This window comes from Mus pahari, chromosome 2 (assembly GCF_900095145.1).
Source record: "Mus pahari chromosome 2, PAHARI_EIJ_v1.1, whole genome shotgun sequence".
In the NCBI taxonomy this organism is placed as follows: Eukaryota; Metazoa; Chordata; class Mammalia; order Rodentia; family Muridae; genus Mus; species Mus pahari.
The window spans coordinates 22,473,543-22,484,375 of record NC_034591.1 but is presented as its reverse complement, the minus strand read 5'-3'; positions in this window follow the sequence as shown (position 1 = coordinate 22,484,375).

Genomic DNA, 10,833 nt, shown 5'->3' with positions numbered 1-10,833 from the left:
CCCCACCCCCAAAGCAGCATGCGCCTGGACCAAAAGTTCAGGAGAAAACTAACCAGCGCACTTTACCCAAACACTGCCCTTGGTAGCAGGGCTTCCAAGAACAGACATCTCAGTAGAGAGCAGTGACTCAGCAGATGAGCCCAGGAGAATGTGCAGAATGGGGCCTGACCCCTCGATGACCTCTGCTTCCCAGGCACTGTATGAGGTTTCAGACTGAGGCCCAAGTCTAGGTGAGTCCTCCACCCTGGGAGTGTGCATCCAGAGACTGGGATGGGAGGTGCGGGCGGTGTGTCATGTCCGCCCAGCCCAGGCCAGGTAAGGCTGCAGGATGGCCTGCTGAGGAAAAAGGCAGGGAGTCTTACTCTAGTTACCGGGGGAGATGGCTCAGTCAGTGAAGTATTTGCTGTTTAATGAGAACCTGAGTTCAGATTCCCAGCATCTGTGTAAAAAGCAGGCTTGTCCTGTAGTTCCAGTGTTGGAAAAGCAGAGGCGAGTAGGTTACTGGAGTGTAAATAGGGCTTGCTGGCCAGTGAAGGAGGCTGGGCGTGACTTGCTGTGCAACACTTGCTGGTCTCATGTCTTCACTGATCTTCACTTCACTGAGAGAGGCACGGCCAGGAGCTGCTCCTGACATCCTTGCTGGTCCAAATCCTGCCAGGTCATGCTGCCTGCTGCTATCACAACCATACGTAACTGGACCGCTAGTATATCCGTGAAGTGTATATCCGTGAAGCATTGGCAAGGGAGTCAAGCTACTGCTGCTGACCTGTGAACTGAAATTCTGATTTCCTGAGAATGCGGATAGGATTTACTCAAAAAAAAAAAAAAAAAAAAAAAAAAAAAAAATTCTAAGCAGATTCACTTCCCCTGTATCCTTTTTTTTTCCCCCACTACCACTTGTGGGTGGTGGGGTAGAAGGAAGGTTAAATCATTTAAGAACCATCATTAAAAGTAGGCTTTTTTTAAATATTCTAAATATTATTCCTCTTATTTTTATTAGATATCTTCTTCATTTACATTTCAAATGCTATCCCCTTTCCTAGTTTCCTCTCTGAAAGTTCCCTATACCCTCCCCCCACCCTGCTCCCCAATTCACCCCCTCCCACTTTCTGGCCCTGGCAGTCACAGCCTTCTCTCTGGTCTATAGAGTGGGGCTGCCTAGAAGCATATAGAGTGATGGGTGGCTGGATCCCCCAGGTCAGCAGGCACAGTGGTCCACACCATGGGGCCCTGAAGCCCTGAGCTTATCCTCTTCTGTGTCTAGTTGAGGTGGCTTTGATGGAGAGAGCTGGCAGACAGCTGTGAGGCCCTACAGATGAACGAGAGCCACGCCGTCTGACACAGAGGCTAAGAATGCTGACTTCACTAGATTGTCCCATGGTATGCCAGCTCCAGTGCAAATGTCCCGGAGCCTCACGGGCAGTTGCAACCTTGTTGGAACATGGGAGGGTCCAGAGAAATCAGGTTTTCTGAATGGCCCTCAGCTGCACAGACCTGTAAGTCTGAATGATGAGCAGTCAGGACACTTTCGTGCTGAGTCTCTGCTGCCCTGGCCCATTCTTAACGCACGCTAGCTTTGCAGAGATGTATTCATGAGTATGTCTATGTTGGGTCGGCTTCAGACCTACATGGCTACCGCTGTGATCCACAAACACAAAGTTGTTGAAAAGCTGCAGAGCTATTAGAGCTTGTCTTCATCTTCCTGAGTTTCCTTGGCAAGCAGTGAGCTGATTGCTATGCATTGTCACCTGGGATGGAGGGACTCACTGAACCCATCACGGGTCATGATGACCTGCAGGAAAGGAAGTAGAAAACCCAGGTAAGAGAGCACAGAAGGGGTGGGGTTGGGGAAGGTGTCATGGGATACAGCTGGCTTCTGACCTGGTTCAGGCAGGAGCCCTAGCCTGGCTTGGAGGTTGGCAGAGCCCAGGTAGCCACTCCTCCCATGCCGTGACTGGAAAGCTCTCACTTGGATGTGGATATGAGCTGCAGGCTCATGGATGAAGGTCACTTGCCAATAGTGACACATGGCACTATTGTGAGCAGTCCTGGGTATTCTCAGAGGTGGGGTCTGGAGAGAGGAAATAGGTGGCTTAAGGCAGGTCTATGGGCAGAGGGAGCTTCCCTCCTCCAATCTGCTTCTCCTCTGCCATGAATTAATAAGTAGCCTCTCTACCCGTGTGCTTCTGGCACCATTGGCTATGAAAGCCATACCTTACCAGAATCAGTGAAGCCAGAATCAGTGAAGACTATGGACTGTGGCCTGTAAAATCATGTGCCAAAGCATATACTTTCTAAAGTTGTTTTCTCAAGTATTATAGTAATGAAAAATGAGGGTTGAGGAGATGGCTCAGTGAGTGCAGTGTGTGTTGTACAAGTGCAAAAAAATCCCCAGAAACCACCAAACCCATGTGGGGAAAAAAAAAAAAAAAGCTGGGCATGTGGCACATCCCCTGGGGTCAGAGGAAAGAGAGGAGAGACCCTTGAGCTCCCTTTAGCATCCTTCACTGGGAACACATAGTAGATCCAGAAGTCCTGCCCAAGGGAAAACTCCATACATTGAAGAGAAGACATGGTGCCACAGGGCCCAGAGCAGGGTGGGTGAGGTGGGGAGTCACACAATAAAGTGACAAGGAGACCGGCCCTACATTTCAAGTCTGGGCTTCAGAGAAACCAAGGAACCTTGAAGCTTCAGTTTGGGTGACTCATGCAGGACAAAGTCCTTTTCTGTCTTGAAGTGACCAGGAAGGATTGTCTCCTGGCCCTTCCTGGGTATTGCTCTAGCTCCTGACCCTGGCATCCCAGATCTTTCTGACCTTCTGCTGAGACCCCTGGTATCTGGCTCCTCTAAAAATTATAGCTCATCCTGAGAGTACCCACTGCCTCCAACAGAGAAAGAAGATGGGAAACCTGCCAGGGGGCTCTTGTGACTGTCCAACATCAGGAGCCAAGAGTTTAAGGGAAGTCAGAATATTCAAAATACCAAGCATCAGACTTCTATGGGATCTTAAATAGAGCAGGGATCATTTCTTGTCATTTTTAATGCTTCAGATTCTGTTCTCTTTGTCCATGTACAGCATGTACCTCTTCATACATGTGTAACACATATTGCCCTTGCTCATCTCCCTCTGACTCCCTCCCAGTCCCACTCCTACAGTCATGTTCTTGTGTATGTCAGGTCTCACATAGGCAGCCACATCTATAGTATGTTCATGGCAGAAATAACCATGTCATGTGATCACTTCGAACCCTCAAAATTCCAGAAGCATAAAAAAAAAAAAAAAAAAAGAGTTTTAGAGGAGGGCTCACATCATCCCAATGCCCTCAGAACTGAGCACCAGGAAGGGTGGGGCCTGCTTCCACTGTAAGAGAATAGCTAGGTGACCTATGAACAGTCAGGCCGAAGTGTGTGCCACAATAATCATCCCGGCCTCTGGGCCACCCGAGCACCCCCTCTATCCTATACCGCTCACTAAAACACAAAAATTTGTGCTGCTCATTTTTTGGGGTTTTTTGTTTGTTTGTTTGTCAACGTGACATAGGACACCAGAATGTTAGCTGAGGAATTGCTTCCATCAGATCACCCGAAGGCAAGTTTGTGGGATGTTTTCTTGATTAGTGATGGATGTGGTGGGGCCCAGCCCACTGTGGGAGGCTGAGCAAGCCATGAGGAGTAAGCCAGTAAGCAGCACCCTTCCCTGGCTTCTGCTTCAATCTCTACCTCCAGGTTTCTGCCCTGACTTCTCTCTATGATGGACAGTGATCAGACATGTAAGCCAAATAAACCCTGTCCTTCCCAAGCTGTCATGATGCTTATCACAGCAACAGAAAGCAAACTAGGACAGAAGTGAGGCCAGAGTGTCAGCTCACAGGACCCTGGCCAGAGCACAAGTCCGTAGCCAAGCAGGAAAGCAGTTGCCTCAGTAAAACCTTCATCCCAAGAAGGGAAGGCAAGGTGGTGGGATAATAGAGTTCCAGACCTGGGACACAGCTCCACATAGACTGTGTGGTCTGGACTCACTTCCTGTGATTCTAGAATTCCTCCTCTGAGGAGACAACTGACCAAAGCATGATTCCCCAAGCTCCTGGGAACAGTTATGGCTATTGGTATTATAGAGTGTAGTGAGGGGCTGAAGCACAAGGGCCCTAGAAAGGCCTTACCAACATGGAAGATGGCTTCCTCAGGCTGTGAGGCAGTCTCTTCTGTTCATTTCCCCTGCATCCACTTCAGCACCCACTGAGACCTAAACTCTGAGGCATGTATGCTAGGGCAGAGCAAAGAAGAGTGATAGAAATATCAGGTGAGGGTTCACTGAGCCTCCCCATACTGCCTTCTCTGTGAGAACAGTGAACAAGCTTGACCCTGGTGGGCTCTTGCAAGTGGGCTGGGCATAGCTCTGACAAAGACAGTGGCTCCTTTGCTCTCAGGATAGGATTCTACAGCACCCAGTACTATAAAAAGTACATGGGCGTGTGTGCGTGCATATTTATGCACACACATATAGCACTCCAGTATTATAAAGATCATATGTGCATATATGTGTAGGCATATATGTAGACACACATGACTAGCTGCGGGTGGCAGTGAACCCTCATAGTCCCAGCACTCAGGAGGATGAGGTAGGAAAGCCCAAAGCCCAAGGTCAGTCTGGGTTACAGAGGACAACCCTATCCACCAGAGGGACAAAGCTGAACTTGGTAGCACCAGGCTTTAATCCCATCACTGAGGAGGCAGAGGCAGGAGGATTTCTGAGTTTGGGCCCAGCCTGGTCTACATAGCAAGTTCCATGTCAGCCAGAACTTCATAAGGAGACCTATCTCAAAAGGAGGAAGTGGGAAGAAGAAAGCAACACACACCACGCACACGCACACACACACACACACACACAATTTTTCATACACCCTATTTTAAACATTGATACATACTCTTTCTGTAAAAAAATAACTGTCAAGAGACAATTTTTGACATTTACATAATTTTTAAACTTTATTACTAAAAATATGTGTGTGTGAGACAGAGACAGAGAGAGAGAGAGAGAGAGAGAGAGAGAGAGAGAGAGAGAGAGAGAGAGAGAGAGAGNAGAGAGAGAGAGAGAGAGAGAGAGAGAGAGAGAGAGAGAGAGAGAGAGAGAGAGAGAGACTGCGTATGTGCATATAGTACAGTACCTACAGAGGCCAGAAGAGGCTGTAGGGTCCCCTGGAGCTGGAGTCACAGATGGCTGTGAACACCTGGGAGTGACGCTGGGAACCCCAGCCTGGTTCTTAACCACCAAGCTATCTCTCCAGCCCTGTCACAATTTGCTTTCGTTTTGTCTTCAATAAGAAGCCACTGGCCTTCACTGGCAGTCACTTCTCTTCAGTGCAGAGCCCGCAAATTCCTTGCCTCCTCTACTGAGCTCTCCTAGCCTTCTCTGGCACTCTGAAGAGTTTTTGTGAGTCTCCTCTGGGCAGTCACAGCTGGGACAAACCTTGGTGAGTGAGTTGCATTTCAGCAAAGCAGAACAGCACATTTCTTTATCAGGGAGGACATAGCCCTGTACAGGGACATAGCTTGGCAAATCTACCAAGGGCTAGATTTTTTTTTTAAAGATTTATTCATTTATTATATGCAAGCACACTGTAACTGTCTTCAGACACATCTGAAGAGGGCGCCAGATCTCATTACGGATGGTTGTGAGCCACCATGTGGTTGCTGAGATTTGAACTCAGGACCTTTGGAAGAGCAGTCAGTGCTCTTAACCGCTGAGCCATCTCTCCAGCCCCCAAGGGCTAGATTTTTAACTAGTCACCTGGACAGGCACCCAGGAACATTGCCTTGGCCTTCAATTTCTTACTATCCCAGGAAATGAAAAAAAATTATGCTAAATGGGGCCTGGAGAGAGTTAAGAGCACTGGCTATTCTTCTAGACAATCTGGGATAGTCTCTTGTAGAACTCATGTATGTAGTGTAGTTGGGCCCAAACATGTCACTAGTGACATAGCAACTCCACGCTACTCCAGCCAGAGTATAAGACTAATGTCACACAGCTGGCAGCTGGACATTAGCTAGCCAAATGAGTCCCCAGCTCAGTCCGCCTTGGTCCTATGGAGTTAGAAGGGACAGTAAATATAAAATGAGTGGTCTAATAATAAGGTGTTCTTAGACGGAGACCTACATGGCCACAGAGGCATATGCAACCTAGAGTGATAACTCTCATAGCCAAGGACACAGAGGGCTGCCAGCAACAGTGAGCAGAACTTGGGAAGAGCGGCAGACCTCAGCCTCCAGACCCAGGGCATGGATTCTTGATATTCAAGTCCTGTTTATAGACGTTCTGGTGCATGAGTACATAGGCACATAGCAGGAACATTTTAGGTACTGTAACTATTGAAGACAGGAGGGCTGGGCCGTGGCTCAGCGATAGAGCACTTAGCATGTGTGCTGCTCTGGCTGACAACCCCAGCACAGCAAGCAAACAACAAAAATATCAGTTGGATGTTTAAAAGAAAGTATCTGGAAATTCCGACGTGGGGAGCAGACACAGGAAGCAAGCATTAGGATGTCTTTGAAGGTGACAGACAGGACCAGGACTGTGGCCTTCTTTCAGATATCTGCTTGCTGGTCACTTTAAGTGTCCCTCTGCGAGCACTTTGAATTCTGCTATTCAGTGCTGCGGTTAGGTAATTCTGTGCCGGTGTGCTTCGTGGACACGTGGGATAGGTGGAGTGACACCTCTCCCTGCAGCTAGACAACCTCTTTTCAGCAGGTCCAGGAGACTGAGTGCTTCTGCTTTGCCTTCCCCACTCTACTGCTGTGGGATGTGGGGACGAGCGGCTCCCAGCCAGGGAAGCCAGGTTTCTGCCTGAGGCGGATGGAATTCTAACACACCCTGGAGCAGAGAGACAGAAATTGCCTTTTAGACGGCTGCCATTAGCAATATTCAGCAGACAGGTTCTGCAGGGCAGTTTAACCTTCAGTGACCTCAGAGCTCATCACCAGCCTCTCTCAGTCTCCCAGACACGCGTTAGATACATCTGTGCTCTGTACAGTGGTCTACTCGCAGTTGTATTTCAAGGGGAACACTAGAGGGGATTGTTTTTTCCTCTTTTGTGCAACTGACAGTACACACACACACACACACACACACACACACACACACACCTTCACACAGGGAGGTTAAACACACCCCTTCACACTCATCATCACGGGGAGGTTAAATCTAAGAGCTTCGTGCTAATCAAGCCACACCAAATATACAGTCAGAGCTCAGCAAATAATTAATAGTAATGAAAATTGACGTTGTAAAAATTAAAGTGAGAGCTGAGAGAAGGAGCTGGTCTGGTTGTCAAACCCCAGGCCTAAAGGGAAACGGGTAGCCTAGGAAGATCTTTTAATTAATTTCAGAGTTTCCCTGTTTCTCTTCCACCAAATGAGCTGAGCTGTCAGGACCCTGTGCAGAAAGACTATGGAGAGGTGATCCCATCTTAGGACTAGGCCTGTCCACGAGATCCAGGAACCAAAACCCTGGCCAGGGAAGCTTAAGGTGGGGTGACACAGCCCAAAGAGAGGCTCATTTGATAAATGTACTTTTATTACTGATGAATAAAACCAAGAGCTTCACCTCATTCATAGCTAAGATAAAAATGGGTCTCTACTGCCTGACCAAGTTCAGCCACTGCACTGCAGCATTAACTTGTATTCTAACAAGATTAAAATATATTTGTCCTGGGGATTAGCATACTTAAGTCTCCCTTTGCCTTTTTAGTGGTGGCAGAGCACTTTGATCTGCCTTGCGTGGCAAGCCCGGTTTGGGCCCAGCTATCGGACTGCCAAGTGTGAAATCAGTCTGATGTCATCCCATTCTTCATCTTTTACATCTCTCACCAGTTTAATTATATTTCCGCCACAAAGCTCCAGCACCTCATTGCATATTCAAGTTTGACCAGGAAGCATTTCTTTAAAAAATACGAATGAAAATATGCCTGTAGGGGGAAGGGAGGGCACTGGGACAACGTGGAGAAGTTCCAGACCCTCTGGGAGTGAAAGCAAGGGGTGGCTCTTGTTTTGGCCCCATAACTTTTCTCACCTGTGTGGAAGGGTGTGTGTGACTTCTATCAAGCCCAGGAGGTGGGTACTGTGTCCCTTCTGAAACCATGCATAAAGGCCTTGGGGACAAGGTCTGAGAGGTGCTTGGGCCTGAGACTCCTGTGAGCTGGCATTACACTTTCCCCTCAACAAGCTATTCTCTTTTCTGCAGGGCACTCCCACCTTTGCATTAACTCTCTCCACACACATGATGAGCCTCCGCCAGCTACCCCACGATCAGGAAGTATAAGGAAAGTGTAAAGAAAAATTCTTAAGTCCAATTGGTCTTTGATCACCTTAAAAGAGAAATCAGGACATTACTAGGGAGCACTGGGGAGCAGGGCGGTGCTGGGCTATGCTCACACAAGCCTTGAGGGAGTGCGCTCCAATATCTCTCACTCACAGGTGACCACACCTACTATAATGTGGCAGTTTATTTCATGTCCCTCAGAACTGCTTAGAAGCCAGCCAGTCATCAGAGGAAGTCCAAACTCACCTGAGGATGACACTGGACATAGTCACCTTCCTCCAATGCAATCCAAATCCTCTTCCAGTCTGTTTGGAGGGTGAGAAGGAAGACAGATGGATGTCTCATGCCCTTCATGTCTGGTCTAACAGTCTGTGGCAGCTACTTTCTGCAAGAAACAGAGATGGGTCGTCTATGTGGCGCCTGGGCTTTGACCTTCAGTCCATGCTCAGATCCCACTGTCTCAAAGACCTATTCTCTCCCTTCAGGCATCACTTGCACGTCCAAGCTGTTGAGACTAGAAGAGAAGGCAGTGTGAGCTGGAGAGCAGGCTGAGGCAGCGCTGGCAGTGCTCTTCTAAGAAGCCTCTTCGTTGCTTCCTTGAGGGAGTGGTTTCCGCCTTCTCTCTCTCTCACAGGTGACCACTGCTTACCTTTAGCCAAGGCACAGCCTAAGAGGTCTTTGACAGCTGTGGGCTTAAGCTTATTTTCCTTTGAGCAGTCACTCCTGTTAAAATTGGACGTTAACAACACCTTGCTTCTTAAACAGAATGATATAATTATAAAATTATCTCCCCATAATTAACTCAGGATTATGCGTCATTCTAGTTAGCATGTAATCAAAGCCTGTTATGCTTTTAGCTATAGGAACATCAATTAATTGGAAAGGGTTAGTTAGAGCCTTCACTCATATCATAAGGATGCCCATTTATTCTTGTGGGAAGAGCCACATGATGGAAAGGCTTGATGCAAGGGGTGTGCTCAGACTACCACCCACAAGCAAGGGCTAGAGATGACCTTCAGTTAGAAACCTTGGTTTGGGGCCTGGGGATGGGAGGTTCTCCTTTTCCATGTTTGGAGTGAGGTTGGCCTCATTACCATAGCAACCTCTATTCAAGGCATAAAATATCATTTGGACCATAAAACAAGATGCATGAAAAGTTTTGTGTTTGCTACAGAAGCCCAGAGTAGAATGCCTTACCTATTCTGAAGTCAAGCCCAGGGTGTGTGTATGTGTGTGTGTGTGTGTGTGTGTGTGTGTGTGTGTGTGTTGGGAATGTGTATTCTGAAATGGGGTTAGTGTGTGCTAATGGGTGGAGATTCTTTTTTTCTTTTTAAGATTTATTTATTATATGTAAGTACACTGTAGCTGTCTTCAGACACTCCAAGAGGGCACCAGATCTTGTTACGGATGGTTGTGAGCCACCATGTGGTTGCTGGGAATTGAACTCAGGACCTTCAGAAGAGCAGTCAGTGCTCTTAACCGCTGAGCCATCTCTCCAGCCCCATGGGTGGAGATTCTTAGAATGCTAGGCAGACCACTGGTTCACTCACCAACACAAACAACAAAAGCCTAGGGTAGAGGTTGGAGTGCAGATCCTGAGCCCTGGGTTCCATCCCTAGCACCAGATAACCTGGCTGTGGTGGTCCTGATTCTAGCACTGGGAAATGGAGGCAGGAGGATCGAATGTTCAAAACCATCATCGACTATATAGGGGTTGTGAGGACAGCCTGGGACACCTGAGCCCTGGCTCGAAAATAAACAAGTGATACCCCAGAAGGAAGAGCATACACTATAAAAAAACGAAGAAAATAAATAGTTTCCCAAAGTGTGTGGAAGAAATATTTCTGGAAAGTGCTAGAAAGTCCTGCCATGTTTCCCTACTTTCTGTTACTGTAGCACTTGCTATGACCAAGTGGGTTTTCTTCCCATCTTATTTTTTATGTTCTCCTCCCCCCTCTCCTCCTCCTCCTCCTCCCCTTTTCTGCCTCTCCCTCTGTGAGAAAGTTTTATAGAATAGATCAGACTATCCTCAAATATACCTCTCCTAACTATTATATCTTCTATCTATCCTTTCTCTATTTTTGCCTAGATGGCTGCACAGATGTCACATTGGTTAGCAAAAGCAAGCAAAATATGGGTGCCTGAAGCACCAAGGCACCTGCGCTGGAAGGGCGCAGCTGTGAGCAAGCCTAGGGACTTACCAGCAAAGGAGGGTAAGCTAGTAAGCTGCCTGCTTGCTGAGCCTATTCAGCACCAGGCCTTTGTGCTCATTAGCTCACAAAAAGCCCTTGCAGGGAACCCATTAGGTAAATGTTCTTTCTGTTTGGGAAAGAATGACTTCACTCCCAGGGAGTCTATAACACAGTAGCTCAGACAGTAAGCATAGGGGCTGGGATTTGAACACAGGGCTATCTACTGGCAGAACTTGGGGGTAGAGGTGTAGCTCAGTGACAGAGCACAGGCATAGCATGCAAGTGTACATGTGTGCAACACACACACACACACACACACACACACA